The following is a 15,490-nucleotide window of genomic DNA, read 5'->3' as shown; positions in this document are numbered from 1 at the left end:
CTTCACCCAAACCCCAATCTGCTTCACTTGTCCCACGGAGATATGTCTAAGGAAAGCCTTTCCTTTGCTAAATATCACATCGTAGCCTCAATATTCCAACATAGAAACTAAAACTAAATTCTTCTTCAGACCAAGAACATACATGGCATCTTTTAATGTGAGAGGAAAACCAAACTCCCTCTGAAAAGTAACTATACCAATACCGGTCGCACTATACCTTCCATCATCTCCTATCTCAATGTGCATTTGGAGGTCCTTCTCCTCCAAGTCACTAAAAAATTCTTCGTTGCCCGTCATATGGAATGAGGCTCCACTATCCAGATACCACACACTACCTTTCAATGATGTCACTGTGCATGTAATGAGTGTGAAATCCAACTCGAATTGTGAATCTAGAGCTTCACTTGATGCTCCTCCTGAGGGCTTCTTTCTGACCTTCTTTGCGGAAACTTCTTGGCATAGTGTCCTAGCTCATGACAGTGAAAACATTTAATCTTCGACAAGTATTTCTTCTTGCCTGCCTGACTAGAATATCCTTTGGATTGAGATTTCTTCCCTTTCCCTTTCATTTCCTTTCCATACAAGGTATAGTTATCCTCATCATCATGCTTGGATGAGGTTCCATCTCTGGGTTTTTGCCTTATCTCTTCTTGCACCAAGTCAAACCACAATCATTCCTAATTTGGTAGCTTCTCCCTCCCATTTACCAAATATTGGTAGTTGTGCCAGCCCTTGGGAAGGCCTAGAAGTGTTAGGCTTAGCAGATCATCCTCAACAACTGTAATACCAACACTCCCAAGTTCATCTCTACATTGGGTGAACCTAATTAGGTATTGTGGTATTGTGTAACCCTTCTCCATCTTGTCTTCTGAAGCTTGTCCTTCAATGCTAGCTTCATGTAGTCATTGTTGTTATGAAACAAGTCTATCAAGTCTTGCCACATTGCATATGGGGTATCCTTCTCATGGAGATTCGAGACAATATGATCTTGAACTCCTTCTAGTATGATCCTCCTCGCCTTTTCCACACATTTCTTCCTCTCTATGAGATCTTGAGCATCAGTTGTTGGAGGCTTAGTTATATCATTGTCTATGAATTCCTTTAGCCTGTTAACTTCCAATAATGCCTCCATCATGTCCTTCCAAGCAATATATTTCGAGCTACCCTCAAGGGCATACTCGAGTCTCAATCCATAGAACGACATCCTACTAGCTTTGAAGAATGATATTGCAAATTCAATTTACCTACAAAGAAAAACTCAATTTCTTCTCTTTTATTGTGATTCATTCTCTGATACCATGTAGAAATTCCTTGTAGATTCAAACTACTTATGTAATTTGCTAAAAAAAAAGGGACTGGAATCTACTCTACTCATAAGTAGAAATAATTAATCGATTAAGAAATCACAACATAAACATGAGACAAGATTCAATCATATATTCTTAGAGATTTATCTAAGGGGACAACTTGCAGCCCAAAACCCCTTCCTATCTGTATTGCATTAGATAAAAAAAAATAGAGAAAAAATACAATGCTTGTTCAAGCCTGAACAATCTCTGCACAAGTATAATCTTTATCATTGTCTCACAAGCTGATTGTAGCCAATACTTAGCCAATTTTGCTGCCCCCCAAGCTCCTATTTCATTGTGTTGGTTCTCCAGGAATTATCCTGATGAGCCCCAAAAATGTACAATTATTTGGGCTCATTCAACCTCCTAATTTGACTTAGTCCACCATTCTCATTTGTTTATTGCATGTTTTTGATTATTTTTATGTTAATAAAGTGAATTTGGTTAGTCATTATGCCAACAAGTCTAATGGGTGCTTTGTGTAGCCTTTTTGGTCAACTTGGAGACAAATTTGAAGGTCTTAATGAGCACTTGGCAGCCAAATTCGTGGGAGAACAAGCTAGAGGATTTGTAGGAAGGTGTCCCCCTCATTTATGGGCCCTTACCTCGAATTCTCCACCATCAGCTCGGAGTTCAAGGGCCACCGAATCAATCAGCTCAAGGGCAGCCAAGCAAGTCAAGTTGGACTGCTGTTAACTACAAGTCTTGGGCAGCCAAGTCCCTAAATTTTAGGAGGACTGTTGGGTCCTCAAATTGTATAAATAAGAGGGCTTAAGACCTCATTTCAGTTAGTCATTTTTGTAGCTAGTGGTTAGTCATTTCGTAGCAGCTAGTTAGTCAATTTGGTTTTTGCTCTTTGTAAGCCAGTTTTGGCATGACATTAGACTTTTGATTATGAATAAAAGCAAGCAGTTTTGGATCAAATTCTGAGTTTTTAAAGGAGCCTAAAGCTCTCGGGGTTGGGCCCAACCTGAGAGCTCAGGCCTCCTTCCTTTGTATCAATATTGTTCCTTTAGCATTTCGTTTCCATTTTCCTTTACATGCATTCGAGTATAGCTGCTGATTTAGATTTCCTGTAGTGGTTAAACAGTTGCTGATTTGGATTTCCTGTAGAAGTTAAACAGATTGGTTTTATCAGTTAGAATTGCTGTAGTTGTTTGGAAGTAGGCTGAGTAGATTAGAGTGAATAACAGTTAAAAAAAGAACAGGCTGACTGTATGCTCATGATCCACCTCTTTCTAGAGGCAGGGATCGCAGACTGTGCTGCCCATTCAAAAACGTTTGCTTACATGTTAATGCTCTCTTGAACGTAGTCTTGGTGATGGATAGAAGTGTCCATGAGTGTCAATTTCTTGGAATGCTTCATTGCTTCAGTACCATATATCAGTTTCCTTCACGAATACATTGTTGTTCATTGGTTTAATAAGCTGTTGGCATAAGTTAATAACTTTTACTTGCAGGACTTGGATGATTTGTCTCATTTACACCATGCAACGCTACTCCATCGTTCTCCTACCTTCCCGAACCGTGCCCAGACCAACTATCCATCCTCCAACGAAGCCCTTTGTTCCTCAACTACCCCACTGCTCATATCCCCTGTTTTTTGCCTTCCATTCCCTCTATTTCCTCTAAGACAAATCTGCCTCTACACTCACCCTCATCTCCTCACCTCACTGTTGCTGAGCCATTACCACCTCATTTCCATCCTACATATCCCCCTATACCACTCCATCACCTCACCATCACCCAAAACTCCCACGGTAGGACATCCTGTAGAAGTTAACAGACTTCCTGTAGAAATTCCTGAGTTTCCTGTAGGATCCCCTGCAGACATCCTGTAGGAGCCCACACACTCGGTTCCTGAGCATCTGAACGTGAGGAACCTCTGTGGACTGATGCTAAGGATCCCTTGGGACCTCTCCTAGCCTCCCTGACCTTTCCCAAGCTTTCCTTCCCTCTGCACCACCTCTGCACAACCAAACCCTAATAAGAACAAAATCACAATCACTCCATCCACTTAAGAAAAAATACAAAAACATGTATTTTCATATGCAAGTAGTTTAATTTCATGCATTTCACATCACTAGAAGTAATGGCATCATCTTTAGACATTTGCACTCTCACTATTGCATCATAGAGGTTAGACTAGTCAGATTAGGGTTTACTAGGGTTTCCATGTTTTGGTTGGCTTTCAGTTCGTTTTTGCCAAGTAGATTAGTTTCCTTGGAGTTAGCTTTTGTCCATCACTCATAAAGCTTCTTCTGTGAGCATATAGAAGTTGGCTTGAGCCCTAGCGGACTTGTGCCAGCTGACCAAGTGACAGTTGCGACAAGAGCTAGTACTTGTGCATACAACACCGTCGCTTCCAAGTTTGTACGAACTACCGGGTTGATAAAATTAGAGATAGGAAGCTCCAGGAGTTGTAGCATTATTGCTACAATACTGGAGCCCACCATCTTTTTGGCGCCATTGTTGGGGAAGCGTCAGAGTATTGGTGATTGCCGCTTTTCTTCTATTTTCCACTACAATCTTCTGCTAAGTAGTTTATTTCAGTTCCATTATGCAATTTCATTTTTGCAAAAGTAGATTAGAATTTCCCGCTTTCATAGATTAGCATTTCAATTCCGCAATTTCATTTCTGCAAGCGTAGACTAGCATTTCAATTCCGCAAGCGTAGACTAGCATTTCATTCCTGCAATTTCATTTGAGCAAAATAGATTAGTCCTTTCCTGCTTTCATTTCAATTCCGCATTTTCATTTTAGCAAGATAGTTAGTTGCAGTTCAATCTATTTCAGTTTTGCAAGTAGAAGTAGAAAAAAAAGCAAAAATCAAGCAAAAAGATTTCATTTCATGCCTTGTAGGAGTAGAGATAAGTTAGAAAAATGATTGCAAAACACCCCCACTGCTTCACACAACCTTCTCTCTTCTTCAATGGCTGTGATTGAAGAACCCCTGGGTGGACATCAAGACATATTTGAAGAACCTCTAGGGGAGAAGAAGAAGAAAACATTCCTCTAAGCGAATGGCTACAAGCAGAGATGTTGGGAGCAACATCTTGTCCAAAGATGAATTTGAAAATCAGATCAAAGATTTCAAGAGTGATATGAGGCAGTTCCTTGCCATGCAACTGGATACCTTGCGGATCCAACAGAAGCAAGAGGAAGCCAAGAGGGTTGTGGTCATTTTTTTTCCTAGGTGCACTAGAAAGCATCCTAGGAACGAATGTCCATTGTACTCCATAGAAGTGTGTTTTGTCTGTGAAGAATACCATCCTACAGATCAGTGCCCTTCCTTACCCAGATTCAAAGCTGCATATCAGAGAGCCAAGGGAGCCACTGAATCACTTTATTACATGAACCAAAGTTGGCCGCATGGACCTAGATCTTACCAGCAGGAACTGCAAGGGACACCCGAGACCTATTATGACCCCTATCAAGCCACTTTCATGCCTTCTTGGGGTCCCCCTGCTCATCCTTCCTGGTTCACACCTCCTCCTTGTTCCTTCACGGATCCATATTATGCCCAACCAGTTGCTCATTCGTTTCACTCTTATGCTCAGCCACAGCCTCAGTGGAATGCACCTTATCAGGAGTGGAGGCCCCAGTACAACTCTCATCCCGCTCATTTTCCTCCACCACCTGCTCATCCACAACCATCGCCTCCTCCTCCACCAAGGCAACCCCAAATGCCTACCCAACCACAATGCCATCCATCTCCATCTCAATTTCACACCCCCACTCAGCTACCCGTACCTCCATTTCCAAAACCCTGCAATGGAGCAGCTCAACCCAATTGCAAAGCTGAGGCACAACATGTGCAAATGACTCCTTTTGAGCTCAATGATGTTCACCAAAGCTCAGGAAGAGTGTTGCAAAAGAGAGAATCTATTGACAACATTGAAGGACCAAAAGCAAAAGAAGATTCCAAAGAGGAGATCAAAGAACCATGGGCTGCACTTAATGAAGAGAAGAGATCAGAATCAGAGACCGAGAGAGATCCCTCATGGTTACCATCAAATCTTCCATGTACTCAAGAGAAAGATCAACAAAAAGAGGAAGATCAGAAGGTCATGATAGAAGGTGACATGAAGAATGATCCAGATCAGCAAAAGAACCAAGGATATCAAAGCTATATTGAGATATGGTTTCAGAAGGTCACTAAGTTGCAGCGGTACTTTCTTCCTCAGTTTTGTTTGATCCCTTCAACGCTAGATCATTTGGTCTCTGAGATCTGGATACCTGTCAGAGCATGCATTTCGAGCCTTCACATCATTTTGTCTCTAATCTCGATGTGCACATGGCTCCATTGGAAGTATTCTTATACTTGAAAATGATTTTGTTTTTCAAGTAGGGTAGGGTAGAAAAAAAGAAAAAGAAAAAAAAGAAAAAGAAAAAAATGAAAAAAGAGGAAAATAGAAATCTAAGGTGAAAACCTCCTCGGAGGCGCCTTAGATTGGCTCATTGATTGAAAACCTCCATGAGGCGGTCAATGGGTTGGGAAAAAAGAGAAAAGAGAATAAGATCTCTGGGTGAAAACCTCCCTTGGAGGCGCCCAGGGCAGGCAATTAGGGTGAAAACCTCCATGAGGCGCCCTAGTTGTTTTTCAAAAAAAAAAAAAAGAGAAAAAAGAAAAAGAAAAATAAAGCTAATCTCCATTGAATAAGTTTATGTTGCAGCAATGACATTGCAGGATAAAGAAGGACGTTTCATGACAGGAGGAGCACTCAAATCAAGGTCAAAGGACTCTTTCTTGTGCCTTCTACAGGAAGCTCTGTGTTTCTACAGGAAACATCCTGTAGAACCTTTGGACGAGCCAAATCCAATTTCAAAAGTGAATCTGATGGTGGGAATCTGTTGATTAGGCCTACAAGCACTTGTGTGTCCATCCCTTGCCTTCATCCATCATTTTTTCACCTCCTTGTGCTTCTCATTGTGCTTCTACAGGAACTTCCTGTAGAAATTGTGGGAAACTAGGCATGCATTTCAAAAAGTGGTTTGGCGAACATGGTAGCTTCCTCAAGGGTTCAGAAGTCCTCATGCAGTCTTCCAACTCCTCCTCCATCATCTCTATACCTGCATCACAACCAAAATTCATTTTGTCATCCCATGCAACCAAAATGCAAAGTGCCTTGAAGCAAAAACACATAGAGCAGAATTTGTTTTTGCCATAACTTGAAAACCATGCATCCATTTGACAAACCATTTTATGGGGAATTGTACAAGGTTGATGACAACATGCCTGAGCAGTTTCATGCAATTCCGGTGCACGGTTTCCAAGAAATCAGCCTCCATCACCATCAGCCATTTTTGCATTTTCTCCATATCCGTGCATCCGTTTTAAAACTTGTTTCATGGGGAGATGCACATGGGTGATAGTAACCTACCCAAGCAGTTTCAGCCGATTCCGATGCACGGTTTCCAAGAGATCGAGCTCTGAAATCTTCAGCCATTTTCCATTTTTCTCGAAATCCGTGCATCCATTTATCACTTTTTTGCTATGGGAGATGCATAATGATGATGGGAACATGCTCACCGAGTTTCAGATCAATCCGCTTCACCGTTTGGGAGAAATGGCGAAAACAAGTTCTGGTCCTGTGAAAATTCAATGGCAGCAGTTTGAGGGTGCAGATCTGAACATGGAAATGAACTCTTGTTGCATGCATCTGGCCAGAGGACATCTGCATAAGGAAACCAGCCATGAATCAGCAACCAAGCCATCATGCAACCATAAAATCAAATGCATGCAGCAATGACAACCCACAACAGCTCATGGCAGCCATTCAACTTCGAGGTATGTGATTGATCTCATTCTTCTATTGCATAGATTTAATTTGAAAACTGCATGAATTGATGGGATGGTGGAATTAAGCCACGAATAGAATAAGTTTAACCCGACATCCAGTCCTCTAGCACTCATGAAAAATCACGTAGCTTGCGTGGATAGCCATTCACGTGGAAGTTGAGAAACACAAGCAATGGTAGATGTGTTGAACTCCAGTGAACAGGGCATCAGTTGATTAACAAATAGAAGACATGCAGTTCATAACATCACTCCAGTTCGAAAAATCCAGCGCGCATGTTTTTTGCCACCTCACCACAAGTCACTCAGTAATTCAAGGGACGCTTGGCTGAAACTCTCACCACTCTTTGTTCAACTGCGATCAACTGAAGCGCATGTCCACCATCCAGATCAGTTAAACAATGGTGCTCTACCGATTTCTGCCTTTTATTCTCGAGATCTCTTCAGTTCCTTAAAAACATTCCCGCCTGTCGCACTCTACAGGTGTTTTCTACAGGAAGTCGTCTACAGGAAAGGCAAAGAACAGCTCTGCAGAAGGAAAACCCGAGATTTTTGTCAAAATTCAAGCTTGAAATGAGAAAAGTAGTTAAAGCTCGTGTCCAAGGTTACCAGGGTTCTTGAAAGTGTTGATTTCAGAGTTTTTTAAACGCATTATAGATCTGTTAATGATGGAGCAATCTGTTTGAATTCAGAATCTGATCAAAAGAACATATCCAGCCACCCTGTGTGACTGTGAGTTGCAGTCAAAAGCATGCATGGTGTTTGCAGGAACTACAGTTACCAATGGCTGCTGCACATGCATTGTTGTGAGCACTGGCATGTTTACAGAAATAGGTAAAATTCAGGCACAAATTCAGGAAGCTTCAATGGAATGTCATGATCCCCCTTTGAAAGGAAGTTAGATGAATTTGGTGAAAGACTGACAACAGTGATTGGTGCCATTTGTATTCTTGTCTGGATCATGAACTACAAATATTTTCTTTCATGGGAAGTCATAGATGGGTGGCTAAAACAATATCAGGTTTTCCTTTGAGAAATGTACGTACTACTTTAAGATTGTTGTTGCTCTGGCAGTTGTTACACCAGAGGGATTGCCTGCTGTGATTACTACATGTTTGGCTCTTGGCACTCGTAAGATGGCACAAAAGAATGCTATTATGCGTAAGTTACCGAGCGTGGAGACTATGGGTTGCACCACAGTGATTTGCTCTGATAAGACAGGTACTCTTACAACCAATCAGATGTCTATCAGTGAGTTTATAGTCATAGGGCACAATGCTGGTTCACTTAGAGAGTTTACTGTTGAAGGAACAACATATAATCCTGAGGATGGAAAATAGTGGATTGGCCTGCACATAATATGGGGGAAGATTTAGAAACTCTGGCAGAAGTTGCTGCAGTTTGCAATGATGCAGGGATATCTTGTCAAGGTCACCAGTTCCATGCTACTGGTATTCCCACTAAGGCAGCCTTGAAGGTATTGGTTGAAAAAATGGGAGTTCCAGACCCAATGGCAGGTGATACAAGTGCCATTCTCAACAGTGGCACAGTGCAATTGGGCAATTATGATTGGTGGATACAAAGATCAAAGAGGCTGGGGTTATTGGAGTTTGATTGTGATCGAAAATCCATGGGTGTTATTGTCATGGAACCAATGGGACAAAATCGTCTGCTAGTAAAAGGCGCCATGGAAAATTTGCTTGAAAGGAGTGCTTTTCAACAACTTGCAGATGGATCAGTTGTTGAATTAGATGATGCATCAAGGGAATTACTCTTGAGCAAGTTTCATCAAATGAGTTCAAAGGCTTTGTGTTGTTTGGGCATTTCTACAGGAAGTTCAGAGAAAGGGCAGCAGAAGGAGAAATTGGTCGATATTTTAGCTAAGGAGGCAGCACCTGTGTTGGCCACCCTAAGCACATCCATCCCCTCCATGAACACTCATTTTTTCAGGGTTCGGGCACAATTTAGTCATGGTTCAACCTTCTACAAGAAGCTACAGGACTTTCTACAAGAAGTTCTGTATTTTTACCAGAAACATCCTGTAGAAGCCTTTGGGCAGGCCAGAATCAAGTATGGAGAGGGATTTGAAGCTTGAAGTCTGTTGAGGAGGCATGCAACCACTCTTCTCTTCCATTCTCCATGGGTTTTATCTCCTTTCACCACCATTTCAACCATCATATTAAATATACTTACACAATCATACCAAGGCTGAGAATTCTCTAGGAAAATGAGCAGACAGTGGGAAGAGCAGAAAGGGGGAGAAGATGAAGGCTGCCATAGCAAAGCTGAAAGGAGAAGGCACCCTCAGCCAAGTAGGCCAAAACAGTGAAGACTGTTTCTACAGGAAGACAGAGGACTGTTTCTACAGGAAGCCAGCGAACAGTTTCTACAGGAAAGTTTGAAAAGAGGGAAGCCAAAGGAGAAATCGGCCGAGATGATTAGCCAAGGAAGCCACCAGGGCTATCAAAGACGAGGAGAGAGATTGGTTGCTCAGAGGATGAGCAACACTTTCAGTAGGGGGGTGATGATGAGCCCCAAAAATGTACAATTATTTGGGCTCATTCAACCTCCTAATTTGACTTAGTCCACCATTCTCATTTGTTTATTGCATGTTTTTGATTATTTTTATGTTAATAGAGTGAATTTGGTTAGTCATTATGCCAACAAGTCTAATGGGTGCTTTGTGTAGCCTTTTTGGTCAACTTGGAGACAAATTTGAAGGTCTTAATGAGCACTTGGCAGCCAAATTCGTGGGAGAACAAGCTAGAGGATTTGTAGGAAGGTGTCCCCCTCATTTATGGGCCCTTACCTCAAATTCTCCACCATCAGCTCGGAGTTCAAGGGCCACCGAATCAATCAGCTCAAGGGCAGCCAAGCAAGTCAAGTTGGACTGCTGTTAACTACAAGTCTTGGGCAGCCAAGTCCCTAAATTTTAGGAAGACTGTTGGGTCCTCAAATTGTATAAATAAGAGGGCTTAAGACCTCATTTCAGTTGGTCATTTTTGTAGCTAGTGGTTAGTCATTTCGTAGCAGCTAGTTAGTCAATTTGGTTTTTGCTCTTTGTAAGCCAGTTTTGGCATGACATTAGACTTTTGATTATGAATAAAAGCAAGCAGTTTTGGATCAAATTATGAGTTTTTAAAGGAGCCTAAAGCTCTCGGGGTTGGGCCCAACCTGAGAGCTCAGGCCTCCTTCCTTTGTATCAATATTGTTCCTTTAGCATTTCGTTTCCATTTTCCTTTACATGCATTCAAGTATAGCTGCTGATTTAGATTTCCTGTAGTGGTTAAACAGTTGCTGATTTGGATTTCCTGTAGAAGTTAAACAGATTGGTTTTATCAGTTAGAATTGCTGTAGTTGTTTGGAAGTAGGCTGAGTAGATTAGAGTGAATAACAGATAAAAAAAGAACAGGCTGACTGTATGCTCATGATCCACCTCTTTCTAGAGGCAGGGATCGCAGACTGTGCTACCCATTCAAAAACGTTTGCTTACATGTTAATGCTCTCTTGAACGTAGTCTTGGTGATGGATAGAAGTGTCCATGAGTGTCAATTTCTTGGAATGCTTCATTGCTTCAGTACCATATATCAGTTTCCTTCACGAATACATTGTTGTTCATTGGTTTAATAAGTTGTTGGCATAAGTTAATAACTTTTACTTGCAGGACTTGGATGATTTGTCTCATTTACACCGTGCAACGCTACTCCATCGTTCTCCTACCTTCCCGAACCGTGCCCAGACCAACTATCCATCCTCCAACGAAGCCCTTTGTTCCTCAACTACCCCACTGCTCATATCCCCTGTTTTTTGCCTTCCATTCCCTCTATTTCCTCTAAGACAAATCTGCCTCTACACTCACCCTCATCTCCTCACCTCACTGTTGCTGAGCCATTACCACCTCATTTCCATCCTACATATCCCCCTATACCACTCCATCACTTCACCATCACCCAAAACTCCCACGGTAGGACATCCTGTAGAAGTTAACAGACTTCCTGTAGAAATTCCTGAGTTTCCTGTAGGATCCCCTGCAGACATCCTGTAGGAGCCCACACACTCGGTTGCTGAGCATCTGAACGTGAGGAACCTCTGTGGACTGATGCTAAGGATCCCTTGGGACCTCTCCTAGCCTCCCTGACCTTTCCCAAGCTTTCCTTCCCTCTGCACCACCTCTGCACAACCAAACCCTAATAAGAACAAAATCACAATCACTCCATCCACTTAAGAAAAAATACAAAAACATGTCTTTTCAGATGCAAGTAGTTTAATTTCATGCATTTCACATCACTAGAAGTAATGGCATCATCTTTAGACATTTTCACTCTCACTATTGCATCATAGAGGTTAGACTAGTCAGATTAGGGTTTACTAGGGTTTCCATGTTTTGGTTGGCTTTCAGTTCATTTTTGCCAAGTAGATTAGTTTCCTTGGAGTTAGCTTTCGTCCATCACTCATAAAGCTTCTTCTCTGAGCATATAGAAGTTGGCTTGAGCCCTAGCGGACTTGTGCCAGCTGACCAAGTGACAGCTGCGACAAGAGCTAGTACTTGTGCATACAGCACCGTCGCTTCCAAGTTTGTACGAACTACCGGGTTGATAAAATTAGAGATAGGAAGCTCCAGGAGTTGTAGCATTATTGCTACAATACTGGAGCCCACCATATCCTCCTATTAATTAGGGAAATCCCCATCCTGAATTGTGTAATCCCTATAGGCCCTTCTTTGACAACATGAACCACTTGTACAACTCAGAAAATTATATAACTAGTAGTACAATGCTCTTGAACTCCAATCTCAACTGGGTAACTCAAATTTCATGCATGCATGAGTTAATTATGGTTGATTTATCGGTGAATTGGTTGAACATATGAAGTTGCACCCCACTAGTAGATGTCCTACTAGTTCCTCCAATAGTTGGAACTAGTTTAACTCACGTTAACTCATTTTAACTGAATTAAACTATTACAACTCAAATTAAACTCAACCTAGGCTCCTAAAAATTAGGAACCACTCTAAATGACTCAAGTTAGGCCTACCTCTGCTCGAATTGGCTAAGCCAACTAAGTAGAATTAACTTACTTAACTCATTATTGTTGTCTTGTGATGTGGAATTAAAATTTTCTCCTAATTTATTTCAAGTTAAATTAAATCAAGATTTTTTTGTTGCCATTTTCAACAAAAGTGTGGACTACACTTTTGTAATAATGTTGTATATATACCGGATTTTCATCCCAAGTCTTAAGATGCTTCTGTTTGTATCCCCTCAAAAGTGCACCGAATTCCTATTGACTACTTCTATCTACCGATTTGTCTGCGGATGGAAGGTTATAGATCTCTTCAGCTCTGTGTCCATCTTCTCCCACAATGTAGTCAAAAATGCACTAAGAAATCTTGTGTCCCTATCTAAAATGATTCTCCTTGGTATCCCAAAGTGCAACTAGACCCATCCAAAGAACAAGTTTTTTCTTCTTGTCCACTGATGGTCTTCTTACAAGAAATCAAAACACACATCTTGCTGAACTTGTCAACTACCATGAACATGCAGTCATGTCCCTTCCTGGTTGTTAGTAAACCTCCCACAAATTCCATGGAAATGCTTTCTCAAGCACGAGTGGGTATAGGTAAGGGATGATATAGACCCTGTTTCCTATCACTAGGCTTGTTGTTAAAAAAAAGCATGCATCCTCTTATGAACCTAGTTACCTGCTCTTGCATATTGGACCAATACACATACCTCTGTAAGTTGGCCACAATATTCCCTACACCAAAGTTACCTGAAAACTTTGAGGCATGAGCCTCTCTAATCAGCTACAATCACTCACCTTTAGGAACACATAACTTATCCAACCTATAGTTTAACTTGTCTTGGAGATTGTAGTCAACAATGTTGTCCCCATCATGTACATGACTTTGATTCTGCAACTACTAATACATCTCCCTAAATTCCTCATCCTCTATGTTATGCAGAATTTATGATTGCGGACAAAGGTGAATTCCCTAGACCTAGTGGAATGGTATACAACAATAAAAGACAAAGAATATATATTTTTCCTTAAAGAAATTAAAGAATGGGAAAGAGGCCTACCTTGAATATGTAGCAAGCTTTTCGTTCCTCCTTGCCTGTAAGCTCCAATTGTAGCTCCATGTGCTATAATTAGGACCTACACACACAATTGAAACAAGCAAAGGATCTATAATAACCAAGTAGCATAATCTAACATCTCTATTCAATGAATCAACAATGCATTGAAATACATGAGTGCAAACACAATACAACACATATAGGAAAACATGATACTCTTTGTATTAGTAGAAATATGAGAGATTTTACAACCATAAATAGTAGCTAATCTTGTAGAAGTCTCCCCAAGTTGACCTGTCTTTCCTTGTCATAAACTACACCTTACCATCAACCCTAATGCATGAAGATGATGATTCCTTTATGTTCAAGGCAACTACATAAGGGCACAATCAATCTCCAAAATCAAACCTTGATGTTATGGATGGTAGTGAATTTATAGGAGAAGGATAGTAGTTTAGGATTTACCATTATGGGATTGAGATCCACATATGATGGAATGATGAGCTCAAGCGATAAGAGGTGAAGTCTCCAAGATAGATCAGAGAGGATTCAATCTCTTATCCATGGTAAATAGTTAAAACAACCCAGGGAAGCTTCTGGAAGAGGAAGATTCAGGATATTTTTAATTTTCCTGAATTTGTAGAATCAACGCAACTGCATAAGGGAACAACAATTGATGATCAAGACTGGTGTAGCAGGGAGAAACCAATGTTTAACGAAGGTGGCTAAAGGGGTAGGGTGCGCTAGGGCTAAAAACATTGATTTTGAGAAATTAGTCTTAGAAACTCAGATTTTTTGGAAAGGTAATGCTTAGGGCTTTGTGAGGGGATCATGTAAACATGTCCATGGGTGTCAATTGATCTGGTTTGTAGGCTTGTTTACCAGATGTGACAAAATGTCCTATAACACTCTAAATATGCCTCTTTGTATGCATCATGGTTGAATCACTCCATGTACTTAAGACTCCCCAAAGTTGTGATCTTTGATGTGGGTGGCCTTGAAAGCATACTGGTCAACCTGTTTGTGTTACCCTTCTTGTACTTGATCACCAAATGAAACTAATGTATAAACCCCATCCACTTGTAATGCCTATTCTGCTATGTTACTTTAGGCATGCATGTACTGTAGTGGCTGTGGATCTGTGTGGATTACTATTTGCTTTCCCATCAGATAGTGCTTCCACTTTTTCCCGGAATACACCATGGTATAGAACTCTTTGACATAGGTAGGGTAGTTAAGAACTGCCCCATGAAAGACTTCAAAATGTTAGCATACATGCCTTCCTCCTTGCATCAAGACTACTCCCATAACATACCCACTCACATCTGTCTCCACTTCAAAGGGTTGTTGCAATTTTGGTAATGGAAAAAATGGTGCTTGACTGATCTTCTTCTTTAGCTCCTTGAAAGCCCTCTTCTAACCCTTTCCCCACTAGAAACTCTTGCAAATTGTTGTTATGGCATGGAGTGGTGATATTAGTGCTGAAAATTAGGCTATGAATTTCTTCAGGTACTGTGTTATCCCAATGAAACTCCCGACCTTAGAAATATTATTAGGCACCAACAATTTCATGATGGCCTCCATTTTATGGTAAGATTTATATTTAGCTTTCTTCAACCTATCACACTCAAAAACACCAAGGACTGTTGTGAAAACTCACACTTCTTGATATTTTCTAGTAGTTGGTGCTTCTTTAATGTCTCCAATGCATGCATCAAATGCGAGATGCGTTGTGGATGTGCTCCTACCAGGTAGCACTGTATACCAATATATCATCCAAATAAACAATAAAAAATCAATCTATTAAAGGGCCCAGTACATCATTCATTAATATCATAAATGTAGTTGGTGCATTACATAGGAAAAATGGAATGACTAACCACTCATAGAAACCTTGCTTGGTTTCTAAGGTGGCCTTCTAGGTATCTTCTTATTTGACTCAAACCTAGTGATATCTAGAATTTAATTCCATCTTGGTAACGTATTTTTCTTACTGTAACTAATCTATTAGATCATCTATCCTAGGAAGGGGGTGCCTATTCTTGAGGGTGATTTTTTAGAATGCCTTGTAATCTATAGACATCTGCCAAGTCTTGTCCTTATTTTGTACAATGATGATGATGACCCACATGGTGATGTACTCAGTTGAATGACACCTTATTCCAATAGCTATTGCAATTGTTTCTTCACGTAATTTACTTCTATAATAAAATGCCTATGCAACCCAGTGTTTTGAAATGGGGAGTCCAGTAATAACTAGA

General features: G+C 40.8%; 1 pseudogene; it reads left to right on the top strand.

The window, feature by feature from the left end:
- LOC149175286 (calcium-transporting ATPase, endoplasmic reticulum-type pseudogene) overlaps positions 1–15,490 on the top strand; it is a 191,571-nt pseudogene that overhangs the window by 55,493 nt on the left and 120,588 nt on the right.

Source organism: Pinus tabuliformis, chromosome 4_1 (assembly GCF_031772625.1).
Source record: "Pinus tabuliformis cultivar Carrire ecotype Pingquan chromosome 4_1, CPIR1, whole genome shotgun sequence".
Classification (NCBI taxonomy): Eukaryota; Viridiplantae; Streptophyta; class Pinopsida; order Pinales; family Pinaceae; genus Pinus; species Pinus tabuliformis.
The sequence above is the reverse complement of the archived record's forward strand: the minus strand, read 5'-3'. Positions and strand labels throughout refer to the sequence as shown.